The following is a 27938-nucleotide window of genomic DNA, read 5'->3' on the forward strand; positions in this document are numbered from 1 at the left end:
CGGCAGGGTGGGTTGTATCCCTGCAGTGGGTGGGAAGACAAGGAGATTCCATCGTGCTCCTGGTTGTGGGAGGCCTGGATCTCCATGATCCCTCTTGTACTGGTTGGTGATTCACTGCCTTTTCCCTGGGTATCTGGCCTCAGATTGGTGCTGTGGTTGTAATCAGASAGTAGGGTGATCTTGGGGCTGTGCTGGCACAAATGATCAGCATGATTAAGTCTTCACATCCRTGGGTGCTCCAGGAACTCCCCCAACTGGTGGCTTTGGTGGAGAGGAGATAATTGACCCMCGAGAGACAACAGAAGAGCTGGAGACCAGGAGCTGCCACCTGGAGCAGCTGACCGTCCTGCTGAGGGGATRCAATTCCCTGTGTGAGCAGGACCCCAGGCAAAGGCCCCCCAGACCTTTCCTTTTTTAACAGCCCGTCCAGGAGTGTCTGCAGACCCACGTATTGCTTTGCTTGGATTGACTCTTTCYGGAGAAGATTGGTGTGCTCTTCCTTTGCCAGGCTCATCTAACCTGCTTCGCCCCATGCAGCCTGCGTGACAAAACACGGAGGAGATTTACTAAAAAAGAGTTGAGACCAAGCTGTTAGTTATAAATTTAAAAACAAAGGGTTATAGGTAAACAACTAGAAGTGCAATCTCAGCTGAGATTTAACAAGCTGATAAGTTTCTCCTTGTGCAGCCTGTGGTCCCTAAATCACGTTACTGCCACTGGAATGAAGACTCAGGGAATAGCATGACACTTTGTCTTCTGGATACAGATCTCCATTTGGATCTAAACTCAGCCTGGAAAGTTGTTAACCTCTTCTGGGTCACTTCATTCTGACCGTCAGCTCTGCTATCACTTGTTATCACCCCCTGAGAGTTAACTCAGCAAGGTATATCTATATATCAGTGAGCACTCCTAGAGTGACCTTGCTAGAACCTGGTTGTAGGTGACCACCTCCTCTTGTTCCCCTGCCCTGTGGTTTAAAGTGCTCCTTTGCTTTATTCCCTCTTTAGTTTATGCTATGTCATTTTGTGATTTCCACAAATGTGGAAATGTGATTTCCAAAATGTGGTTTTTGAGAGACTGGGTTTAAGAAAACAACCTTTATTTCTTGCCTGTACCTGAAGGTGTGACTAGTTTAGGTCTTTTATTCCTTGATTGTCCCTAATGAGCCTGGTAACACCTAAGGAGCAGGTGAGATGATTGCCCTTGGGGCTGTTCCCAATTGGGCCATTAGCTCCCCTCCTGCAGCACAGCTGCAGGTACTGGGAGAAACAGGGAGGGCTGGGGAGTTTATAAGCACATCTCAGCCCGTAGAAGGCTTTTTTGCTCTGGGATTCCTGGGGAGTTGACAGTTGAGGCTGAGCTAAGGAATCTGTTAGGTGTGAGACTTGCATGTGGCTCCATATGCAAGAAAAGAGGTTAGAGAAGCAGGAGCTTTGAGCAATGGAGATGTGAGAGCATCTGCATCATGTACTGGCTGTGCCGAGCCAGCCTTGGCAGAGGTAAGAGGGGAAAAAAAATATATGATTTTCTTATATAAGACCCAAAATGTCTGAGCAAATGTTGAATTGTAGCCTTCTGGTATTGCTTAATCTGCATCTTTTCTGGGAGGATGTTGTGTGACACACAACACAGTGTGTGTGTGGCACATAGTGACTTGGGGCTGACTCAGGACTCATCTCCTGGCTCATAGTGGTCAAATGGTGTAGGAAAACCATGGGGCTTGCATGGCTCTGGTGCCCAGGGTGCTAGAAAGCAGTGCATTGACTGGGCAAGGCTGCTCCATGAGTTTGTGTAGAGCACTGGTTGCTGTTCCATACTCAGTCTCCTTGTGCCTGCTTGCTTTAAATGTGTGTGCTATTATAGAGCCTATTTACATTACAAACTTTATAAATCTGAGTACATCTGAAAAGGGCYACTCAAAGCTCATTACTCATCAAAAAAGTGCTTGAATAAACCTAATTCCTTTTTATATTTTCTATTCTTTCCTTCTAATACAATTTTATGAAAAGGAAACGCCTGCAAGTCATGGAAATGGTGGTCACTTCAATTTTGTTCRAATTGTCTCAAAACAAATAGCTCTTGAACAGTCCAGTGTGTTGCAGTTCTTCTCACTGATGCAAATGCTGTATTTGGAAGAAAAATAACCCATGGAAATGGTTTGGGAGTATCTTTGTGAGGCCAGTACCTTGGCTACAAGTCCAATAGTCACACAGTTAAAATGGTTATTGAGGAAGTATATCATTAAAAGACTTTTCAGCTTTCAAATAATAAAATTTAGAGCTTAATTTATGTCATTAGTTGTACAGAAGCAAAACTTTCAGATATTTCCTCCCTTACAATGGAAGGAGAGTGCTGCTGAGTGCGAGGAGATGACGTTATGTCACTACTAGTATAACTGAACTTGTCATTTTTTTCTAATGTAAAATGTGGTCTTGCATCTGGGCTGAGTGGTCTAACAATTTATCATCAGTGTGGGCATTTCCAGTAAAATAGCAAATCTAATAAACCATAATTACTTCTTGGTATTGGGATTGCTATTCTGAAACTCATTACAGCAGACATTGATTCCTTTCTGTACAGAATTGTAGTATTTGTTTAAAAAATAAAAACATTGACAAAACAATTTACCTCATGGGGAAAAAAATAGATTAATAAAAAAAAAAAACCCTTCTATAATAAGTTAGCAGTAGAAATTCTTGGGTCTAAGTGTCTGCAGCATGGCTGCAGCTTTGTGCTGGCTGGTATAGTAATTTGTTTCCTAAAGCTGGAAATAGTGAATGGGATGCAATTCAAATACAAAATGTTACAGTTGGTAACAGCTTTCTATCTTATGTTTTCCTGTTTTATTTTTTTTCTCTGTTGGGTAAATCTATTTCTCATTAAATACTTTAAGTCTTTAAGCTTTCCTGACATTGCCTACAAAATGTCTTCAGCTTTTCCAAGTTTCTGTTTTAGCTCTGGCTGTGATCTGAAGCAGTGAAGTGGTAGGAAATCCTACCTCCTCATGGAGGTATGGAAAGGGTAGGGGCAGAGAAGCTAATGTGGAGAAGCATAATGATAACATCAAGTTGCAGAATACATGAATCTAGATGTCCTCTCTCTTGGTTAGAATTGCATTGGCTGAAGGGAAGCAGGGATCTTTAAGTCTAGGTATCATTTTTTTTTTGGTTATCCAAAAATGATTTGTTCAGTGTGTTGTATCGTTTGATGCTCTTGTGGTGAGGAGATCAGTTCGGCAGACACCTCTGCCTCCCGCTGAGTACCGTAGGATCTGAGCATATCCCTGGAGCTAGCAGGACTCTGCCAGAGGGAGCTGTGATGCCCTCGGCTTTCCTTTCTTTCAAAAACCCAGGGGTTAAGTTGCCCGTGCTAAAAATCCCATATCTTAAGAGATAAGCACACGTGGTGTGCTAGTGCAGTGTGATGAGATGCTCTTTCCTGCAAGCCATCTCTCCCTTAAATGTGAGCAGTGGCTCTGGAAGAGAAGCTGGTGACAAAAGTCCCTGCAAGTGCTTTAATTTTTTGGTGTGTTTTTTTTTTTTTTAATGGAAAAGATGGCTCAAGGGTTTATGTGGTCTGAACAGCCCTGCAGCTTGGGCAGGTCAAAATATCTCTTTCCAAAATTGTCCTCCAAGCACCTTGTGGGAATCTGTGGGCACCAGGATGTGGAGAGGTGGCTGTTGCCCTGCCAGCTGTGCGGGTGTGCACAATTCCCACCCTGGATGCGATGTTGAGGGGAGCCGAGTCAACCCGAGGAGCTTTTATGGAGCTGGTTTAGCAAGGGAGAGGGACAGGAGGAGAAATATTGCTCCTAAGTGGTGGCTGGGAATTGCTCGGAGCAGGGGCCAGATTGCAATTACAGACGTGCCATGTGTGCAGTCAGCTCTCCTGACAAACCTGGTATCCCTGCTGCTCTCCAGCATCCGTTCCACCCGGTTCAAGCTGTAAAATGTTCTGCCCATAGGATTTAGAGCTCAGCAGCTGTGCAGGTGCTGACACACACCAAAACACTTGTTCCCTGCGCCGGTTCACACCGTTGCTGTGACGAGGCCAACAAGCAATTTTACAATTAAAGCAATCTTTATGCTTTTTTCCCCCCCTCTGTAAGTTGTGCCTTTCTGCAGACTGGGTAAAAAATTGAAGCTGAAGCTTCATCTCTCTGCAGCTAGGCTGCTCAGTGCTCTTTGCATTCCCAAAGTGTAATATTGATCCGAGTACGTTATTCTAATTTCAGTGTTTTCTCTCTCATTTGCTCAGCATTCAATTGTTTGATTAGACATTTTGACCRCTGCTGTGCCTTCAGCAGGGATTGCACTGAGCTCTTGACAAGATGCTTTGGGTGTTTAGGCCTTGCAGCATTCACAGGCAGCTCCTGCTTGTCTTAGTGGTGATGCTGTCTGCTCTGTAGCCCAGAGAGKGCAGCTGAAAACTTGAAGCCTACAAGTGAATGCTCTTAAATGCATATTTTTCAGGTATGCCAGAGATGAGGAAGGTTGATGCTTCATACAAGCCCCTCTTAAAATAAATAATAAAAAAAAAACTGTTGTCAAACACTCTACACACTTTTTTTTAGTTTTCCTAATTGCTTTATGAAAGCCATGTCTTAAAGCTGAACATTGCAGGCAGAACGGGATGACTTCTCGAGACAGGTGTGTGTGTGTGTGTATATATATATATATATATATACACACACATATTTATATATGTGTATTCTTTTCCTGGAAGCAAATTTTAATTCTTAATGTATAGTGGTGTTATAGTGAGTGCTTGGAGCAGAGATTTCCTTTGAATTCTCCTTTAGCCCTGAGCAGGCTCTCCAGGCATCCTCAAAGCGAGGTCCTAACGCCAGTTCTCCTGGCTGCAGGGTGTTTTTATGAGGACCCGTGCAATGTGAGTTAGCTTGGCAAGTGTTTTGTTCCCACGTGTAAAGCAGATGAGTCAAACTTCTCTGCAGCAACATCCCTCCCATGCTCCTGTGTTGCTCTGGAAGCTGTTTGTGTTGGATGCCCACGTTAGCACAAGTGGCTAGGAGTGTATTTGTTGTCAGTCAGGAGGCGCTGAGTTATTACTGAGCAACGAATAGCAACTTTGAGCCATTCAGCTGAATTGCAGCTGGAGAAAGGAAAAGACCAGAAGGGAAATAAATATCCCTGATGGGTAGAGTAGAGGTTGCTTGGGGTAGATAGTGTGGCGCTTGGGACAAGAGAGTGGACTTGCTCCTGGGGAGGCTTTGTGGCTCCCAGATACCATTTGTGCTATCTTTTTCTTAAAAGAAAGCCATATAAAAACAACTAYCTGAAACTTAAGACTACCTAAACACTATTTTTTTTCACCTCTTTTGTTAAGGATCATTTCCAAATTTTCTTGCAATTATCTTCAGGTTTGTCATGGTTTATAAGCTGGACTGAGATGAAATTTGACATGCTGAAGCACAAAAAAATCTAATTCCTCCTCCTAAAGGTGTCTTAATGAGGTGTGCCTTTATAATGTCATTTATGCCAATGTGTAGAGCAGGAATTCTCTAWTTAAGTCGGAACATTGTTTCTCTAGGTAACTGCTTATGACACAATCAGAAATACAAGCTCAACTTAAACTATCTCAATGTCTTTTATGATAATCTGCTCAGTATAAATTAARGATGTTTAGTGCAGTATGCTGGCTTGAAAGTATTTGATAAATGTTTGCAGGACAGCTTATGTAGGAGTCCTGGGATAGTGCTACGCTTTTCCCAGGACTCTCCCCACAAAGCTTTATCCTGTTCTCTGTGCAGGTCAGGTTTTAAATTTTACACCGGCACAAAAAGACATCTTTCAGAGGGGTTACCCCCAGTTAACACCAGTTTATATCAAAATGAATTTCACTATTGAATTTCGTCTGTCTGGAGACTCTTCTTTTTTTTTTTTTTTTGAAGGGAAACCAGACACATTGCTCCAAAACTGATGCACTTGAGTGCAAATAGTACCTGGTTTCATGGTACGATTGGGCTCGTGTTGGTGAGCTCATCTTTGAATACTGTTTTTATTACCTGTTTTTATTCTTACCTGATTTTTATTGCCATTAATTTATTTGGCAGTGACCTGAATGGTACCAAAGAGGGGTTTTTAGCTGTATATTAGGATTTCTTATCCTCCAGCTACCATMTCCCTAGGAGTGCAATAGGGTAACAGTACTGAGGAAATGGTGGCACTGGGTATTTTGCCTCTCAAATGCAGAGAGATGCTCATTATGGAAATGGAGAAGTTATATGTTGACTTTTTTCCCTTAAAGTGGCTTTTTCTTTTCTCTGAGTCTGGTACTGAGAATAATGTGGCAGCACTATTAATTAGAGTCCATTTTTCAGCCTTGTCAACATTGGCTTTCTAGGACTGGTCTCTTGACATGTCTAGAAAAAAGTGATGATTAATCTACAGTATATAGCAACAGCCCTRTCTTGAGGAGTCAAAGCTCATATATGGATAAGAGACTTTCCAATCTTCTTTTGTCATTAAAAGCCTATAGTGAATTTTATTATAAATAGCTAAAATTTCCTGAAGTATTTTACCTTGATATAATCTTTCACATGACTGTAGCATTGTAAATATCTGTTGTACACTACCTGGGAAGACTTTTTTTAAAAAAAATCCAAATACAGGTAGGGGAGCAAGTATAAGGTGGTTGGTTAGAGCCTAGAAACAGTTGTAGTGTTTGGGTAGGCAGGTGCTGTGGGGCACCTGGAATCAGTAGTGCTGGTTGGAAAAGCTTTGCCTAAGGACAAGAGTTCCCGTATTGGTATCTTCTGCCTGAGATTGAGAGCAGATTTCACTTGGTAGTTCATATTTATCCATAGGATTTCTTTACTGGTAGTAATTTCATTTCAAAATCCAATTAGTGCTCACAGCGTACAGTAAATGTTTATGCACTGATAAATGGGCACTTCAGGTCTGGGTAATGAAGGCTGGATTGCACGCACATTTACACTCAGGGGTCTCTGCATACTAAACCAAGCTATGATTACATTTTAAAGTTGAAATGCAGTGTTTAATATGACACCTTTTAAATGATAAGACTCTTATTAGCAAAGCGTTGTAATAATACGGTAGTGCTGTAAACAGTTGTCCAAGGAAAATATCAGATCGAAGCTTGGTGCTAAGTGGCTGCTTGTGAGAGAAGTCAAGCAACTCCAACTATAACATGAAATTATGAAACAATTTGTAGTTTCCTTAAAGCGGAAGTATAGACTTTCTTGGTCCGTTTTTAATGGATTTATATGGAACAAATATTCTGATTAAATCAGAAAAAAAATAGTGGCTTCATTATCATATACATTTTTATTGCATTTAAATTMATTTGCTGAACATGTCAGTAAGATATTGAGGGCAACTTACTAGTTGCAAAACAGATGAATTTCAAATTCTGATGGACAGGAATTGATTAAGTATCACTCCAGAATTTCTTGAATAATTAAAAGAAAAAAAACAGGTAAACCTGTTTAAATATAAATGATTCTCTACTTTTTCACCATTGATCAAGGCCTGCAGTTGCAAAGCATGGGGGTAAAGCTCTTACCTTCCAGTCACCCCTTTACTTTGAGTTTTGATAATATTTTTCTCCTTCATCTCAGGTTGCATTCCTTGTAATGAAGCTGTGCTCTCTGTACACCAGCCTTCACAAGTCTTTTTTTTAACTTTTGGATGGAAAAAGTGCAATGGGAATTATGTGTTTGAATCTGAAGATAGATCAAGAGTGAGACTGTGGCTGTTCTTGGATGAACCCACAACCCCAGAGTCAAGAGCATCTCTGGTTTCAGTCCCTAGGCCTGTGACTGGTGCCGGCAGGCTCTGAACATAGGAAATACTTGGGGAACATTGCAGAAGCAGCCAGGAGAATGGGTGTCAAAACGTGAGAAACCTTGTGGAGGGCTAGGGTGGTGGGCAAGGCTCTTCTGGTGAAGAGATGATAGGTGTTATTCCAGTCTTATGTTTAGATGAGATTTAAGTCTGGTTTAAAATGCACATTTGCTATGAAAATCATCTATCTAGCTATCAAATCCTGCAAAAGCTATAAATGAGAACAGTGTTGCTACAGAATACCCATGTGCAGTAAGGATGTGTGCTGGCATAAGACTCCTCTTCAATAGCTGTATGGGAAGTGTCACAGTAAAAGTGTCAGTAACRCAGGTGAGTTGTGTATCCTTTAAGCCAATTAAATACAGAAAAGACACATAGAGGAAAACAGGATGTATGATCCATTTCTGGTGAGACCTTTCAGAAATAGTACTTAAGAAGCAAACTTGCAGAGGATTGATTTTAGTTAAGAAATTTCTGCTATTGCTTTTCCATAGGTCAGCCCAAGTGTCTCAATCTATAAGGCTTCATCTTTGCTAATCTGTTCCCAGCATCTGTTTCTTCCAGAGGTGATGACTCCATGCACAGTCTTGATGCTTCTAAGTGCTAGGTCTTAACACCTTCAGCACTTTGCTTTAAGTCCATCTGACACTGTTTCKCGAGTATTGAATGCTTGGGTTTTACAGACCTAGCATTACTCACAAAAGCAGAGGAAAAAATAAGTAGGAATCCCTCAACTATCAGAATTCCATCAATGACGCACTTAAAGAATATACATTTATGCTGATTATTTAACCGAGGGGGAAAATTRTTGTAGTGAAAGCTCTCATTTTTCACTTGAGAGCTATTTTTAAAATGTGCATCGATCATTTGCAGTTGTCTTTTGTGGGTGTGTGTCTATACGGATCTAACCTTTCCACTTCAAGTGATGATTGTGGAATTAAAAAAAAAATCCCTATCAGTTGGTGCCTTCAGTGCACTTTTTCTGGACATTTTTTGGCCATTTAAAATGACATTTCACAGGTAGCACAGGCAAAAATCATCAGCAGGGCTGTTGTTTTTAGCGGTCCATTGATGAAATCAGTGTTGTGAAGCACGGATTGGCAGGATGAATAAATCTAAAGCAATTACTGAAGTCTCTGCAGAAATGTGTAGGAAATTGAGGGTCTCACTTAAATTATTAACTTTTCACCAGTATTGGATTTCAACAGAGAAACAATTAACATGATTGCTTGCTGTACATATTAATTTTACTGGTGCTGAAACAAGTAAGATGCTTCTCTTTCAAGGGTGCATCAACCCAATTTAAAGAGTATGAAAATAATACCATGTTTAGCAGGTGGGTTTGCTCTGAAACCTGGAAAAATTAATAATTTTYTTATTCCCTTGAGCAGCTTCCCATCTTTTCATTCTGATTTATGATATAAGCTGCTTGTATAAGCTGTTTATCCAGCTCTTTATTGAAGCTCTTTTCTATTGTATCTATTACTCTGCAATAGATGTTTTACAGACAATTTCTACTGGAAAACAAAGCAGTGATGTGCAAGGAGTGTAATGCTTTGCTTGAACAAACCTTTTAGTGGTATCAGCCTGAACATGTGGAGCTTGTAGGAGGTCAACTCTACTTCAGTAATGCTTTCAGATAATGAAATCAAAGATCAAGACCTACTGCACTTTTTTTTATTGCCATAGGCTCAGCGCTCTTTGGCATCCCCATTTCAGAAGATGCTTTTCAGCACTAACAAGGAGGATATGTGGTGAGCTAAAATTAAGACTGGGAAATGTGGAATAAGAAGGTCTTTTTATAGTAGTGGTGAAAGGAGCCTTGGGCAAGGCAGTAGCCTCCCTTTATGGTGCTGCTGAGCGTGGACTGGGGGAAGAACAGGAGCACCRAGCATGTACAGCGGTATCTTAGATGTCCTCGAAGAAGGTGTTTAGAGGTAACTAAATCACTGATGTCTCACACCAGACTAGCCAAGTCATTAATTTTCTGATTAAGAGCAATTCTCTCAAAAAAGACCAAACTCCGCRTTACTCCAAGCATAAATCTATTGCAGTGGCACTAAATTGGGTAGGAACAAGAGAAAGCCCAAATTAAGTTCATACCTTGTTAACAGGCTSATGAGATAGACAGGCTGTAACTTCTGAGCTGCCTGGAACAAATCTGTAGCATTTATAGTTTCCGACATGCCTACATTATCTATTGCTTAATCAGTAGTTGTGTAAGAAATCACTGTGGTTATCGGAGCATAGGAAACAGCTTTACTGCTTCCATTAAGAAGTACCATTATGCTATAGCGACACATTATCTTCATAAATCATTTGTACTGGGAATATATTTGTCAGGTTTCAAACAGATTGTGTAATTATCGCATAATTTTATTTCAAGAGTTTATAACAGGGAATTAGATATGACATTTGGTAATATAAACAGTGCAATTGACTTGTAGAGCAGTTAGCCATAAATGTTTAAAGAACTTGACTCTAAAGGATTTTTATACTGCTGTTTGACAGTTACTCCTTTTTCAGATTCTTGATGTTCACATTGTACCTGCAACATGTATAAGGGTTGGCGGATCTATTCTCTGGTATGTGCTGGGTGCTGTAATGTGGATGTTAGCRCTACGTGGCATGTCAGGGCTGCGATGTGATGTCTCAAACCCTTGTGACAGGAAGAACCAAAGGGGAGAGAAAAGAAGAAGAAAGAGAGAAAAAGAAAAAAAAAAAAGTCTCAGGAGCAACTAGAGCTCCAGAGCTTGGTACGCCTATTGCAAAGAACATGTTAGATTTGGTAGGCTTGGAAGTGTGCAGTAACAGACCAGTATGATGACCAGTATGGCTTGTTGATGACCTGTTGGGCCATTGCTACCACTTTGTGCATGCTGGACTGCTTTGCCTAGAGCTGTGCTGAAATACATGGGSTGTGTGGTATTGAGGAGAGAGATAGGTTAGGTCCTTGACCACAGATATTGCCCTCTGATAAAGAGCAGCCAGGGTTGCAGATGTCTGCTGAGGGAGCCTTGGAGGAAATAAGGAAGGCAAGGGATTTTTGCAAGAGGTGAACAGTATTAATCCACATACTCCTTACTCTTGAGTTCTTTGCTGTAAGTGAGGTAACATGGCTCATAGTGGGGATAAGTATCTCAAGGATCAGCCTTTTTTTGTTAATGGCACTTATTTTCTGGTGTCAYTTATTTTGGTAATGTCACTAAGTGTCACTAAGTATCCTCTGTCAAGTTGCTTGATTTCACTATTATTCCTTTCCTCCTGTAAACTGGATATAAWTTCTTTTGCCTCCTGGGACCAAAGCAGCTAAATTAGGTGAATTGGTGTCTTCACATAACTGCAGTGTAGATGCATTGCCTTATTTCTACGGAGCAGCAAGGCTATATGGCAAGTTTGCAGAGAGAAAAGTTATGTTTGCAAACAGCCAGTGTTTTCCCCAGCTCCCGGGCCAGCTATAAGGCTGCAAATAAACAGCCTTTATCAAGGCACATCCTGTTTTTTTTTGATTATTGTGTTACGCTGCTATGTCTGAATGTACTGTCTTTTCAAAGTAACAATTTCCCATCTTGTTCTCCTGGTAGCCTTTTAAATCTGTGATCCGCAACCAGGGAGCTGATAGCTCTAAAATTGATATGTTTTTCTGAAATGCTATGATGAATTGGTTACTTTTTAATAATTCTAAAGTAGACATTGCTGTCAAAATGGACATCTGCTGTTGGACTGCACCCGCTGGAGTGACAGCAGGATGCAAATAAAAATGACCATTATTAAGCTTTTTTTTCTGGAAAAGTTTTGCTTGTAAAGCCCAGCCTTTGCTGCTTTGGAGCTGTTTTTTATGTTACGTAGGTAGGGCTAGAGGTTTCATGTTCATTGGCATTTACAAATTAAGTAGGGGCACTGACTCCAATTATTGCTGTAGCTTTGTGTAATATGACTAGCAGAAATGGCTCTTTCTTCCTCACATTTCCATAGGTATTTTAATACCATAAGCCTTGATAAAACAGTACTGTTGCATAGATGAATGTTCAGCCTAAAACATGCTTGGARGTGGTAATCTGGCTGTCTGGTATTAGGTTTATTTGTTTAAAGCAGATATGCAGGATTCCATGTGATGTTTTTTTGCTGATGAGTTGGGTAGACTACAAGGCAAGGGCAGCTCCTGAGGGTCTCCAGGTGGCTTATGGTGCTTGATGGTGCTATATGTCAAACCTTGCTGTATATCCAAGTACTCACTTGTACAGGAGCAATGTGGGCTGTTTTGGGACTGTCCCTGTCTGTGTTGCCTGGAGCTAGTGCATCCTCCCAKGTGGGTGAGCTGAGTCCTGTTGGGTTGAACGGTTCCTAAAATGTTCCCAGCCACCTGGGACCCCTGAGAGGGCTCTACTGACCCTTCCTGGGTACCTCATGCCTGAAGCCAGCCTTACCTTGTCCTCAAATAGCTAATATGGAGGGCCAGGTGCAGAGTTTGGGCAACCTGGAGCTCACTTGGGTGCATCTTCTCCATTTTCAACTGTATCCTGCTCTACCTGCTTCTTCCCAGGTTTCCTAGTCTCTGAGATGTCTCAGGCCCCTGCTGATCTGTCTAAAATTACTTGTGGAAATGGATGACTTAGCCGTGTGTCTGTCTCACTTGGAGCTCCATGCAGCTTTTGCTTCCAGAAGTGCAGACCRGAGCCAGCTGCTACTGAGGCTGCTGTTCCTTGCTTACCCAAGGCAATTTATTTTTACTTCTGTCACTGTCGATTACAGCAAAATCCATTAGCCTCATGATCAACAAGTGGGCTTTATCCTGGCCTTGCAGAGGCTGGAGGCTGTGGTGAGGAGAGCAAAGATGGTTGATRGCTGCAGTGCCACGTGGGTGATGTCCTGGCTGCCCAAACACAGATGGTGACACTGCTGAACCCTGCCTAATGGAGMAAAGGCCTTTGGAGATGCGTTGAGCGTATCCTGAAGGCACCACAACTTGCATCTTTAATGTGTTGCTCTCTGGGAAGATGGTTAGTGTTTTGCTTTGGAGAAAAAGGAAAGRCAACTACTGGGCAACTTTAATGGCCATTGTGAAATTGCTATTAACCTAATGAAAAGTGAGCAAACTGGCGGTGTGGCTGGGCCTGCTGCTGTTGCCAGCTTGGGCTGTGTCTGACTTCATGCGAAATCACATAACAGTTTTTCCCCTTTGTCCAGCTCCAAACGGGGGCTGAAGTCAGCTCAAGGCCCAAGGGTGTTGGGCACCCCCTGCCTAAGCTCTTTGGGCATCCCAGCATCACAGGGCTCAGTGTGCTAAAATGCTCACAGATCCTCCAAGTGCTCATGTAAGCAGCCTTTCTATTTACTTAACGAGGGTAAATAGAAATAATCAGTTTTCATGGCAACTTTGGCTGTGGTAGGAGGCTAAGAGGGATTTTCTCTTCTGCACAAAGGGAACTACAGCGCTCTGCAGCACTTCTTGGCTCAAGTTACTTCAAGGCATTTATCCCGTCATGGTGGTGCATAGGAGGCAAASCACAGCACGTGCAGCCTGGGGGCTGTGGTGACCTTGGCTGCTGTGGTGCCACCAGGRCTGCGGGAGCCACCCTGGAGATGCTGCTCAGCTCCTGCCATGGCACAGCTGGATGTGCCTCATTCCTGGTGCATCCCATGCTACGRTCGGCAAGCAAACGGCCTCAAAGTCTCTGCAGGGTTGCACAGGGGGATCTCRGAGAGAAGCAGCTTGGAGACATGAGCGTGGCAAAGACTTGTCTTCTGTGGGTGTGCACAGCCCCTAACTAACGCATGGATCTGTGTGCCAGCCAGCCAGTGCTTGCGGAGAATCGGCAGCTAGAGGCATGGTGGTGAGAAAGGCAGGAGCGAACAGCTCCACATTTCTGCTTTAGTGCTTATTTTGATGTGTGAGACCGAGAACCCTGATTTATGGGTTATCTTGGCCTTGTGGGCAAGACCTTCATTTTATTTACTTGCTTGGATTTTTTAAAAGATTRTCCACCCACCCCTGCGCATGTCTTTGAATATCTCAAATGTTTATCAATTATGAGATTTTAGCAATTCTTCGACACTTATGCTCCAAACCAAATAGTGCTCTGCAAATATACATCAGAGTAATTCCCATAGCTATTTGTTCTTCAGCCCCCAGCAACCTCATTTTACACAAGGGCTGAGAAATTAAGCTTGGCAAGTAGCTTGAAGAGCTGTGGGTCTTACCTTCCTGCAGGGAGAAGGCTTGGCTTATTTTGTGCTGGAGATGCTCAGCTCCTCTCTAAACTGTTTGGGAACCTGTAGGAAGCAGACTTCTGTTGCACAGGCTACCAGAATTGCTTCTATATGTGTTTAATATCTATTTTAAGACACCAGAGGCACAGATGTTTGTTACTTGCATCGTCTTTTGCTGTCAGTGGTGTCAAAGTCTTTCTGTAACTGTAGCTGGGAATGGGTTGACTTGGCTGTGGCAGTTACTTGATTTTTAGCAACCCCCGAGCGGGCACCAGAAGCCCAGGACACATGTCTTTGATTAGACCCTTAGAAATGGGAAGTATCTGATTTTTTTCCGGTAATTATTTCCAGAACAGGGTCATCGAACAGCCTGTCTCCAAGCCATATCAAGCCTATTAAGCAGACAAGGAAAGGTGTGGGAAGCTGCAGATCCCACTGCAACCCTTACTATGTTCTTAATCCAAACCAGAGTGTACTCAGCCATAACTCCTGTTTGTTTTGGTGCTGTCACTTCGAGGGACAGTGAAAGTGAGCAGGAATAGCTTACTTGCCAAGAGAAGCGACCACTGCTATAGAGGCAATGGAGGGGATGGCAGCTGAGTGAGCCCAGGCAGCACCTGGGGATGGACGAGGGTCTCACCTCTAATGGAAACACTGGAGTTTCGATGCCCAGGGGGACTACCCTCTCCCAGGGATCTGTTTTGGGAGCTGAGCCTGGCCCTGTGCATGCCCATGTTGCAAACTCCTTTTTCCCTGTGCAATGAAGGCAGTCATTGGCATCAAAAGCTTGTGTCTTGTTTTGGCAAGCTTAAAGTCACTATTGCTTTGCTACAACCCCTTGGAAATCTAAGTATCTGTGTTGTAATGGTTAATACCAACCAATGTTTGTGTTTTTTTCAATGACTTAGAAACATTTCAAACTTCCAGAAATTCTTCTCTGAACCAGAGTAGTTCTTATACATGGATTTAAATTAAGCAAGCAAATCCCATATATGGCTTGATTGTTCTAAGTTTTTTTTTCCAAGGAATCTTTAAGGATAGCTGCAGGCAGTTTAGCTGCTTAAAACAGTCTGTAATATTTGCTCTAGCTGCAAATGTACTGCTTGCATGGGTTCCCATGTGCGACAAGAGCAGACAGAGAAGGGACTGTTCTGTTATATGCCCAGGTATATTTTACTCCTTGCATATTAAAGCAAGATAGAACAGATCCCCAGTTTTCCCTAACAGGAAATGGGAGCCAGTGTCAGGTTGCTCACTCCATTCCTATTCTGASTCTGTGGATGTGGGAGCCATGGGGCAGGATGGAGGGCAGCTGCTCTCCTGGAGACAGAGGGGACCCAGTGCATGGGACTGCGACACCTCATTACCTTGCTTGGTCACAGATGACAAGGCTTGACAGGCCTTGTTGTACCCCTAAACCACACACCTTCCTATTCCATGTGCCAGGGAATAGTCTACAGGGTTTCCTGACTTGTGCACACTAACATGGAGTTAGAAACACTCATTTCAGTGAGAATAGAAGAATTCTGTTTCCATACCGTTTATTCAAATAAAGCCTATAGACAAAAGCATCTCAAGTACTGCTTGTAACTACCTTCACAAAATGAATTTAAGTGTATTTCTTTAAGTAGAGAGCATTAAGTAGGCTGAAAATTCTGACTGAACAGATGACTTGGGAACATGTAAAACAATAGAATCAAGTGTAAAGTAAAAATCTTGCAGAGCAACAGAAGAAAAGAGACAAAATAACATCTAAGGAAGAAACTTGAAATGATGGCAACTTCTTGCAAGAAGCAGCTTATGATAAATTTCCTTTCTTCTACTGGAGACCTGGTGGATGGCAATAAACACTGTCAAGATCTGTTTGTGCAGTAAAATCGCACCAAGAAAAGCAAAGTGGCTTTTTTTTTTTTGAAGGTATATTTTTGTGTCAGAATAAGCCAATTTATCAAAAGCAAAAATGTGCTGAAGTTGATTTATTTTTGAGCAGAGGCAGATGCTATTGGGAACTTGCCAGGATGTGGGTGCAGGGACTAGTGGGCTTGGGGGCTGCGCTGGAGAACCCCAGTGGCCCCAACTGCAGGAGCAGTGATGTGCTTTATCTGGATATTTGATTGGGAGAAGATTTTCTTTTTCTTTAGATATGTCACTTCCTTCTTGGAAGTGCTAAAATCTTTCAGAATTTTGAGCTTTTTGGCTTTTCATCTCTGTTTCCTGATGATTCTAAAATAAAGCTCCCCAGAGAATCTAGATTTTGGGGGAAAAGTCTGACTTGCTTGATCTCAGCTCCTGCAGCAGATGACTAGAGACAGTCTCTGGGCATAAATGGTTCTCACTTTGGATTATCTCTTTTATACTGCCTGTAGTATTGAGTGGCATTTGCTGTTTGCTATTGCTGGAAGTAGAGCTCTTGAAGCAAACACTGGGAGAGAAAATAACCTAATTACCAGATACAGATGAGTTATGCCAAAATTTATCRAAATAACTCATTTGATCTGAAAGTGAGTTAGATTTGTCAATAGCAGCATAACTTTGGGATTTATTTTTCTAAGGATGACTCAGTTTACTCCCAAGGTGTTTACTGGAAAGCAAGTCTGGTTTGCAAAGCTGACTGGGCTACTCTTTGGCATAAGTGGCACCACCAGTACAAGGTTTGCAGTTGAAAAGAAAATACTAATGTTTATCCAACCAAATAATTCATCTGTGTTGTGCTAATCAAGCCAGGAGGGTTAATTCAGAAGATGYGATTCCAACAGTTTCATTTAGAATAAAATATTAGCTGTAAATATATTGAAAGGAACGCTGAGATTGAATTTGGCAAATAACTTCAGACAATTAGTTAATCTCTTTTGGCTTCATTTCTTTCTCTGTCCATAACAGCASCTCCCCAAATGTCCCTGTACAAATCTTTGTCCCTGTCAGCTTATTGAATTAAGCTGTATTTCTGCCACAAGCACCGTGTTGTTGCTGCTGTCTGCTCGTGCTGGGCGAGTTTGCACTTAGCCATGCAGGGCTGTCATCTCCTGGAGCTGCTTCGCCTTGACYGGTGTTGCTGGTGACACTGAGCACCTTGTGTCACTCATCTCGCACGGAGACTGAACCATGCAAAAAGCCACTCTGAGAACTGCCACGGGGGCTGCTGCTCCCTGCGTCTTGGTGTAGAGCTGCTTAGCAAGAGTTGGAGGGCACCAAGTGACTGCCCTGCAAGCTCAGTCTGAAAACAGTGGATTTTTCCATTTCTTAACCTACCTGACAAACCACACAGACTAAAAGGAGGTGCGTGAGGCACCTACCTCCTACTCCTGCAGTGCAGCCAGCTGGTTACAGCGCTAAGAAAATGGGCTGTTGTCTTAATCCTTGTTGTTGCTGTGTAAATGACTCCATCCAATTAAACTCTAATGTGTTGACTTTATTACGTGATGGCAGATTGTGCTTATGCTCCGGCAGCTCCTGTAGCTCGCTAGGAAATAGGTGTGCTCAGAGCTGATGATGCTCCATTCAGCGTAACGGTGCCCATGAAATTGCTTCCTCGCTGTGCATGTTATGGRGCAGAGCTGAAAAGTCACCTCCCGTTGGCTTGTCTGGGCTGTTACTGAAGTCAGTAGGAGCTTTGCCTTTGATTTTAGTGGGAGCAGAGAGAGGTCAACAGAAAATGCTCCTCCAAAGCTGTGGGTTTTCTTGGAAAGGGAGGAGGAAGCTCTTAGGAGGAAACCCCTAAGTGATCCTTGACCCTACTTATCTCTAATGTCTAGGCAAGGTGCTTAATTTCCTCCCTGCCACCACTAGGGTTGGAGGACACTTGCCAGTACCTAATGTTGTTCTTGAGATATTTTTGATTGATTTGATTTCAGAAATTACTAAAACAAAAGCTACCCAGATGCTACTCTGTCCCAGTCCTATATGCTGAGAAGTTCAGCTGTCACACAGTTAATATAGGAGTATATCTCTTTCTGAATTGGGCAACATGCACTGTGCTGAATCAGAAGTTATAACTGTGATTTCTAAGGTGAATAGTTGAAGGAAACTCATTCTGAAGTTGCTTCATGAATGTGCTAATTTTAATCTGCCAATCTGCATTTAAAAATAAAGTAACTCTTGGAGAGAKAATGGGAGCTCATGTGAAGCTCATCTGAATCTCTGCAATAGGCAATAGTATGTGTTTTAAAGATCCAGCTACTTAAAGTTGCAAAAATTTCCCGGATGCATCGGACATTTCCATGAAGCTGGAAGAAAATACCTTCAAAAGAACAATTTCAAAGCTCTTTCCTCTTTCTCTGGCTAATCAATACACCAGCTTGTTCTCAAATGAAAAGTAAAACCCCAGCAGTTCAAAAGCAATAATCCTGGTGCCTYCTCTAAAGAAGGGTTCAGCCCTGTGAAATGCTCTGGGGACTGTGAAAACACTGTGCTGCAAAATATTATCCTCACATTTGTTTTCAACTGCCCATGCTTCTTCCCAAAGCTGCTGACCCAGTGTCAAGGTGCGGGTATTGAACTGGAGTATAAGTGGGACAACTGAATCCAATTTAAAAAAAAAAAAAGGGTTTTCTTCCCCATATTTGATTAAAAATGGGCAATTGACAGTCTCTTTTAAGGTGGGAGGCAAACTTTGACTGTTAACTGTGCTTTCCTGAGTATCATTTCTTGTGTATGTGGGCCTCTGCTGTGCATAAGCCTTGACCAAGTGAATGCYCTTCTGGGCCCTGTGGCCTAGTAAAGCCTGTATAAATATGCCAGCAGTGGCAGAGATGCTCATTTAGCTCATACAGTAAACATCTGTGTGTTGGACTGCTGCTTTCCCAGGACATGAGTCTCCTTGGGGATGATGATGATGACTGAAAGGCTGGTTTCTAGTGCTGGGACCAAGTACAACTGATCTTTTTACTCTGCTGTGATTTTTCTGCAATAAATTTGTGAAGGCTAGGTCACTCTTTCCAAATGGAACTGATGGAGATAAAATATTACCTTCTGTTTGTTTTAGGTGTAGACTGATTTAAGTGGTTTTCTTACGGTGGAAATTGTGTCCTGGAACTGGTCTTCTCAGCAGTGTATCTCCAAACCCATTAGCTGGACAAATCTGATCTAATTTTTTAAATTTAAACTCACGTCATTTATTTGCTAGAAAGGTACATCTTATTTTAACCAAGTGCTTCATTTGATAAAGAGCTATAAGATTTAAATGGTTTCTGATTTGGAGTTATGATCAAGCCTAAAGTTCATCTATAGTGTGTTCTGGCCCTAGGTGTGCAGCAAACTTTATTTTATCTTTCCCACTGGATGAATGGGGATMGTTATTGCTTATGCATGATTTTGTTTTAAATATATGACAACCAAGCTATTAATATTTCTGACTTCAAATGTACCTAATCACTTGTGTTGCATTATGAATCATGCTGTTCTTGCCTGTAAGTTTCCAGGGCAGAGAAGGATGCACGAGGACTACTAATAGTACTAAGAGATGCAGAAAATCAGAGTGCTTAGCAGTTCTTCAAATTTTGCATAGATTCAAATGAAATATTCCCTATTTCTTCCAGGTCATTAGTTTAAAAGGTCCTTAAGTTAGGAGAACTGTGTTAGTCGAGAGAAGACTGTATTAAGCAACTYGAAAATTGAATTTATTATCAGTTTTATGAAGACTGCTTCAAGGATGTGGAATTTTTAATAACTTTCTTTATGTTGAGCTGCCTACTGCAGCCTTCTTGGGGAAATAGTGCTGGAAATGAAATGAATGCTAACTTGCCTGCTTCCCTGCTTTACCTTAGCAGTGCCCAAACTGGCAAAAACACAAAATCCCTTTTCTGTTGTAAATCATTGTCTCTGAAAGGAGCCCCGGAATGGTACAATGGATTGCAGTTCTTCTGTGCCGTGCTAATGAAAACTTAGCACACTGAGTTAATTGAAAGAGCAATCACACTGCATTTCTGAAAATCAAGATAAAATAATTTTTCATAATAAGAGGGAAGTAAGGAGCACTGCTGGCATTAGACGCAGTCAAGCTTTTATCTAAGTTTCTGTTGACATTAATCTCTGTGTGCAGGGTGCTGAGGTGGAAATTTCTATCTGGGCTTTTCTGCAGCCCTGAGTTTCCCACAGAGGGAGATTTTCTGACTCAAATGTGTCCATTTGGGATCCCTGTGAGAGGTGGCTGGTGAAAGCAGTGGGTTGGAATGTTGCTGGAGTCCATGGGCAAGTTCCCTGGGATGCGGGTGAGTGCATTCCCAAGACAGTGCATCCCATCCAGGGATGCTCCACAGGGCAGAGGCCATAGGGACCGTGTGCTGCAAGACTGGTGAATTCTTGCAAGAAAAACCATCTCATTGCAAATTAATTTTTATATTTATGAAAAACTTTTTTGTCCAGTTGCATGGTTGGGTTTTGACACTTTCACAAACACTATTGCAAGGGGAAAATGAGACAAAATGCACCTTTTGTCTCATTTTTTCTCTGTGCCTTTTCATTTCATTGTTGGTTGATTTGCTGCCATGTGACCTTAACTTATACATGATTTTAGAAACATCTGTTCCAGGTGCTGCTGCTTCATCCCTGCTGCCTTGGCAATACTTGGGAACCAGAAGCACAGGATTTACTGGGGTGATGCAGCAGTGCTCAAGAGCTGCAGATTTTCTACTAGAGCAGTTAGAAGAATTGCTGCTTTCAGCCCAACATMTTTAGGGCTTTGAGTAAAGTGGGAAAGGGCTCATATAATTCCAGAAAGTAGCAATGCCGAATGTTTTCTTGGCCTCAGAACAAAGCTTGCTCCTTCYCTTTCACGGTTGGCTCTTGCTGCTTCTCTGCTCCTAACACAATGTCAAATTCACCCAGAGAATGCTAAATGCAATTCAAACAAATATGTTTTTTTTCGATTCTGACAGCTTTCAGTGTGAAACACTTCTGTCTTGCGCTGGCTTATGATGCCTGGTATATCTGGAGTGTGTTCAGTTTGTTTAATTAGAGGCGGAGGTAAGAAAGTTGAGAGAGAATTCAGGCTGAAATAAAATTAATGATACCTTTTCAAAAAAGTGCATGTAATATAGAAGTAACCAAAGCACTGAAAAAGGTTGCACAATAGCAATAACTGCTAAAATTTTCATGGCTGTTTGTATTAAAGTGTTTTAACCATTCTGCAGGTAGTCARGACCACAGGTGCAAATCCTCCATTATCTCTGAATAATCTCAGCCCTTTGCTTGTCACTGAGCTTTGGTTCATGGAAAATGAAGGATGATATCTGGTTGTGGGTGTTTTTTTCCTTTGTGGGTTTTTTTGCTCTTATTTTTGGTATTTAAGAAAACATTCTTTTGCTGCTGACATATACCAGGCATCCTTTGCTAGGTTTCTGTTTGGGGAAATGATCTATTTAAGAACTACTGACCACATTAGGAAATGAGASTMTAAATTCATCTTGAGAAAGGACTTGGCACTGTCAGTGGCATCATTCTTGTCCATCTGTGGCATTTTTTGCCTGTCAGATGTAGGTATAGATATTTCATTTCCCAGTTGATAATGAAATAACAGTTGTATGCTTGCAATCACATAGCCTCTGGTTTCTGACTTTCCTTTTCTAAGGCTAGTAAGAAAACATCAAGAGAGAATTTGTCTTAATTTTGATGAGGAAAGCAATGATGAAAGCCTTGAGAGCAAGGATAGCAAAAGATTTAAAGTTTTCATATTCTGGAACATCTATGAAAACTGAACATCTTTAAAAAGACAGCCCCTTGGTAAGGTCCAATCAGCACTATTGTGAAAATACTCGTTGAGAATAAGCTAATATTTCCTATCRGATTCTGGATGGGTTTTCATCTGAGTCCCTAGGTTCTACTTCTTGACATTGCTRCCTGTGGATTAACATTTGATGTCAAAGATTTTCCTACGTAACCCTGAGGAATTTTGTTTCCTTCCTGAATAAGAGTCCCAAGACCAGAAAAGCATAAGGTATTTTCTTCATACGAAGCAAATTGGAGAAAGAAAATAAAACAGAAAATGAGTTATTTAATGAGGGTTCCCTGCTATGGTCTTACAGATGAGYGTGCAAGATGTATTTTATATCTAGAATATATGTATTTATATATTTGTAGACTACTGTAGTTATGCAATATCTGCTGAATTGCATCTTTGGAAGTACAAATCTTTACAAGTATAGTTACAGGGAAAATTAACTTTGTATATAACTATTCTAGCYCTCTGACAAGGGAAAGTACTATCCTATATGCTTCTCATATATTGACATCTCTATAGATACAATGTACATTTATGCCTGCAGACAGCTGTCATTCCTTGGGCTGGATTTCAAAATCTGCATTTGGAGTATGGTTGCCTAAATCCAGAATTTGCTTGGAAAACTGCAACAGATAGAACTGGTAAATGAAGATGAAAACTACTTCAGTTTTAGAATAATTTTTCAGGTTTTGAGTATTGTTTCTTAGTGTGACCCTCAGTGATTTATTGTAGAAATGTCAAATGTCTATTTCATAATTCACATTGTTTAGTTATTAAATGTTCATGACTTTAAGATTCAGACTGAAGAAGATACCTAAGCACAGAAATCTGACACTGTCAATTTATCATGTCTGATGCTAAAAGCCAGCGTTTGATCGTGAGGTTTTACTTGGTGATTATTTTCTTGCACAGAATAAATATTTTTTGTGTCCAGTCTGCAGCTCAGCTGTAGATTAATGTATAGAAGAGTGAAAAATGGGCTGTGAAAAAGAAAGGATCTCATCCTGATTGATATGCCTTGGCTAGAGCTGAATTCAGCCTCMATAACTTAAATTTTGGATCTAGAAATTATGACTCCTTGCTGGAAATCTCATTTAGTTTTACACTCTCTCCCTGCCAGTGTAACTGGGCTTTTGTACTCTAAGGCTGGCAAGTGGAATGCAAGAAGAAAAATCTGCCTTTGTTGGGATGACACCAGAAGAAACAAATGTGATTGAAATAAAGTTGAGGGACATCAGACCTAGGTATTTCTCGGGGTTTATCTCAATGGATTTGCATAACTATATTTTTAATCAGGGCTTGACCCTCTTAGCATCTTTTCATACTCTTAAATGAGAAGCCCCATGACCTCTTAGTGCTTGTTACTAGATTATGTGCCTAGGGTGCTGGGAGCTGAGAAAAGGAAAGGCAGAAAACTTTAGATTAATTGAAGATGCAATGTTAACTAATCACTGGAAGTTCTTCTGCAGTCTCTTTATCCTTTGCTCAGATTGGGTTTGCTACTTTTCTAGTCTAAAAAACATTGTAGACATGGATTTATAGTTCGTTGCTATTCCAAGCTAGCTTATTTTTAAGCCATTTGACATAAAATCAAAGACTTCTGGGAGTATTGAAAATAACTTTGTAGTCTTTGTGGTTTAGCTTCTGATACCTCTTGGTAATTCTGTTGGATTTTTCTTTATTTCTTCATGGACTTCTCAGTCAGAGAAACAGAAAACCCTGAGAATACGAAACAGCCTGGAAATGATTTCTCTTCCATCAAGAAACACAACATGTCCTTTCAAAGCTTAATTGAGCAGCACAGAGCTAATTAGCTGTCCGAAGACATGCCATTTAATTCACAATCGAGCATTAATTTGTTCTACAGGCTGCGCTTATCTCATATATAAATGCCTTTGCCCTGTGGCTTTCCAAACAGCTGCAATATACCAAAAAGACTGATAACTCTGTCATTTAAATGTTGCTAGTTTCCTTCACTTGTGCATAAAATACTGAATTGTATATGAATTGTAACTGGAAAGTTTTCACTGTCAAAATGAGAGCAAGGGAGGAAAAAGTATTTTTATTCCCTTCTAGATGGGATGCAAAAATCATCATTTGAGGCTGGTGCTAGATTATCATTTACAACCTGCTAATCCAATGTGTAAYTTTGATGTTGTGTTGAATAAATTCGCTCAAAGCTTTTTGTGGGTAGCAACTAATTGCCTTATCCCTTTCTTTTTATTGTGAAAATCCTAAGTATATTTGTTAAGTTATTGTAGCCCAGCAGAATTAGTGGAGCTAATGTGAGGGAAGTTTTATGTTGCTAATCTTTGAAGCATACAGTGTCATATTGAGGAGACGACAAATTCCCTCATCTTTAAGTCATGCTTTTCTTAGGCAGTGTAATGAGTGAGCTGATGATGTATCATGCTTCATGCCTGAATATTGAAGCCTATAATGTTGCACTGGCTGTGCTGCTAAACTAGCAATACTAGCTATGTGTGCGATGAATTTATCCTTCTCTTGGTATGAACTGATGTAGTTTGAATTAGCTGCCCATTAGAGAGACTGGGAGACTTTCTTTCTCTAAGGGGGCTAAATGATGCACTTGGCTCTTAAAACTTGTCCACACTGAGAATTTTTTCCTACAATTTTTTTTGCTTTGCTTTTTATCTTCGTGGACTTCTGTAACTGGGAACGGGGAAAGAGAGCACGAGTGGTGAAATGAGAAGATTTATTATAGAATAGGCTAGAACTGACAAATGTTAGTAATATTCTTGCCGGTGAAGTGAGGCACAACTGTCTGAAACTTGCATTTAAAGTGCTTAATACATGAAGTTCCTTAAGTGAGAAAACTCAGGAGTGGTCTGTTTTGGGCGGACAGTCAAAAGTTGTAACTTACYTGGCATGGGAGGTTAAGTAGTAGTTTTGCTTAAGATGCTTTATTCCATTTGTTATTTTAAAATACTGTATATGTGTTTATCTGCATAGATGCTTCACTCGAAATACAAGCTAAGTCTTAGACTCGCATCCAACAGTTCTTGGGAACCTTCTCTGAAAATAATTTTTTCAGACTTCAAATTATTTGAATTTCTTTCAGCTGCTCAAGGCTGACTTTGTTGCTTGTACCTGGTTTTACAGATACGGTGTTTATCTGGCTGTGGTCACAGGACCTGCAGCCAAGTGACTTTGAAGTATTAAATCTTCACGTTGGTTGTTTAAAGTCAACGTTTAGCTCAGCAGTAGATTAGAGGGGAGAGGGAAGGGAAAGCTGGAGAGCTCTGACCATAGYCCCATCTGAGCTCAACTTAGAGCAGTGCTTCTTTGCAGATTCTTTCTGAGCGAACATCTTAAGACTGTTTTTTAGGTGAAGTATTGAAAATATTCAGCCTGGATTTTGTACTTTTCTATATTTACTTTCCTGAATGATTCTTTCTTGGAGGCTTTGAAGTGCTTGGAAAGTGAGTTAGGACTAGAGGAGCTATTTATGCTTCAGAAAAGYTTGGGTTATCTATTATATTACCGCTAAATTAGTTCCTTTTTGTTGCCAAAATGTTATCTACATAACTTCCTTGCACATCCTCAGCTGTAGCAATCCTTCATTTTAGCACTAGCTTTAATATTATTGTTTATTTTTATCTATTAAGTCCCAAGTGAGATTAAGAAAAGGTTTATTTTTATTAAATGACAACGGTTATTACTGATGGATGATAATTTATAGCTCTGCTACCAGTAAGAAAAAATAAAACTTTTGTTTTTATTATGTTCTCAGAACTGATTACTGGTATAAAAGAAATCAAACTACTCATACATTCACGAAAGCTTATTGCATTATCAGGCAATACACCTGCCTAACTGATGAATAGGACTCAGTTGTGCAGTTAATAAAAGGCTGAAGTTATTTGAGCCTGAAATACAGTAGAATAAAACAACGCAAAAATTGTTCATGATGATTTCACCATCATAACAGAATGAAGCATTAGCAGTGAATTGAAGTGAATATTCTGCTCAAACAGGAGTTTCTAACTGAATTATTTTTTGTTTGCTACATAGAATGGATTTTTACCTTTAAAATAAGCTTAATTTAGGCTTGTTTACTAATATAAGTATTTCAAATAAAATCATATTAATTTTAGTTTTCCATCTTTCTTCCTATGCTACTCTAACATGGTTTTCACATTTGTTTGTTTTATTGTTCCATTATATACCATTATATTGGTTCATTATGTAGGTATTGTCTAACCCCCCTGCACACAYGAATGTGGAAAATAATGCTTACTATTAAATATCAGAGAGCAAAATGCAAATAAGAAAAGTCAAATATCCTCTAAGGAAGACCTTGTACCAGGGTTTGTGAGAAATCAGCTGTATCTGGCAAGGTTGAGAGTGTTTAGGCCAACAAACTAACTGATTTTTTTATTGTCAGGTTGCTCTTCTGTGTCCAGTCATTACAAGCTGAAACTCAGTAAGTACTTCATCTGATTTTATAATGAATATAAATATCATTGTTTAAAATTCACACATCAACAGGAAAGCTTCACAGGGGTATGTTACAAGCCAGAGCACCAAAAATCTTACAATCCTCATGGGTGCCTCAATAAAATTGAAAAGAACTCCCTAAATCCTCCCAAACATATGCTCTATGAATTTTCCTCTTTTGTAGAGGAAAAATCTTTCTGTAAGATGAAAATACTCTAACTCTTGTGATGTTTATTTACTTATTGGCAATTTGAAACATTGGAGTGCCTGATCTGATTTAAATTTTAAGGGAAGAGCAGATGTTCCAAGCCAGACTATGAATGGGAAAMAAAGCCCTTAGTCTGAACATATTTCATAAGTAAGATTTCTAATGTTTTCCATAGYTGCTTGAATTCAATGTGAGGAAGAGGCTGACATTAATTTTTATCTAGGAGAAATTTATGAAGGCTTTTTTTCTTGGAGCAAATTTTCTTGGATGACTTTGCAAAGGAGAGTTGGACTTGGCAGCTTACAAATTTAAGAAAAGTCTCTCATTTTGCCTCAGATACATACACTTTCAAAATAAAATTTAAGTATTTTTTCTAGGTTTTGCACATAAATTATTCTTGTCTCTTGTAACACAGGAGACATCTAAAGCAAAAAATAACTGGTTGTGCTTATAGCTTTATGTCCGTTTTGTTTCATTAGTATTTCTGCTAATTTTTCTAGATTGTCAGTGATGGACACCTACTTCCTGTTCTTTTGGAGTACGGGAAAAATTTCAGACATCAGAAAAGTTGCACATTCACTTGGTAAATATCTTAAGTGGCAGAAGATATTTTTTCCTAATATAACTTGGGTCATTAAAGTCACTGCAAATCTTCCGCTGCAGTGGAACAGCTGTCTTTGACTTTTGTACCTTTAAGGAGGAAAAAAAAAAAAATCAGATTTGAAGATATTTGAGGCCTCATTGTGTGTCTGCATCTTTCCTCCCAGCTTAAAAAAATGCTGTTTATTAGTAAAAAGAAACTAGATCTCATCTCTAATTTTCTTTATATCAGTCTGAAACGATCCATAAATAAAAATGGAAAGCAAACTGCTTTGAGTTTTCAGTGAAARAAAAAGCATTGCCCTTAAAAGGCAAGATCATAAAATCTTTAAATTGTCTCTTTCCTAGAGCCAGTCCTGTCAATGTGTGAGACTTTCTGGCTCCTCTAATAAAGAAAGTGTCCAAGACTGGCAAACATACCAAGAACAGGCTGTACACATTCATATTTGAGGTCTATGGTGCAGTGTGACCTCCCAAASCCATCGTCTGAGGTACTACCCAAGTCCTCTTGTATATGCAAAGAATTTTTTTGTTTGTTTTGCAGAGTTGTGTTCACAGTAGTGGTGTTTCAGCTTCTCCTGATGAGCTGGAGAAGGTTTGCAGACCCTGCTTTGCAGGTGGGTTTGGTAGAAGTTATGAACTGGGTATATTAATGGTTGAATTTCAGGCAACTTTTAATGCTTTTGACATAGGATAGTGTATACTCTTTAGCAATGCACTATAGAAATCGGTCCTTTAGGAAAAGCAATTGGTTTGCATCCATATTTTGTATGTGGAAGGARCCTGATGGTCACCTTTATCTTTGAACTTCATCAGCACAAATGAGGCAGTTGGAACATCAAAGGAAGTGCACAGAGACTTTGCACTTTGTTTTATAAATCTAATGCCACCAAGTTCAGAGAGAAGGCTGTATACCACT

The 27938-nt window shown here is 40.5% G+C and overlaps 1 long non-coding RNA gene across 2 annotated transcripts in view; it reads left to right on the top strand.

Moving 5' to 3' along the window:
* Nucleotides 1-1323: 1323 nt before the first annotated feature.
* Nucleotides 1324-27938, top strand: part of LOC112948634 — a 33384-nt gene continuing 6769 nt past the window's right edge. For both annotated transcript variants that reach the window (XR_003249671.1, XR_003249672.1), the window contains exons 1-4: nucleotides 1324-1499; nucleotides 26159-26197; nucleotides 26920-27002; nucleotides 27564-27636. This is a non-coding gene — a long non-coding RNA (uncharacterized LOC112948634). The remainder of the gene's footprint in view (nucleotides 1500-26158; nucleotides 26198-26919; nucleotides 27003-27563; nucleotides 27637-27938) is intronic.

This window comes from Nothoprocta perdicaria, unplaced genomic scaffold (assembly GCF_003342845.1).
Source record: "Nothoprocta perdicaria isolate Ctin4 unplaced genomic scaffold, notPer1 scaffold_27, whole genome shotgun sequence".
In the NCBI taxonomy this organism is placed as follows: domain Eukaryota; kingdom Metazoa; phylum Chordata; class Aves; order Tinamiformes; family Tinamidae; genus Nothoprocta; species Nothoprocta perdicaria.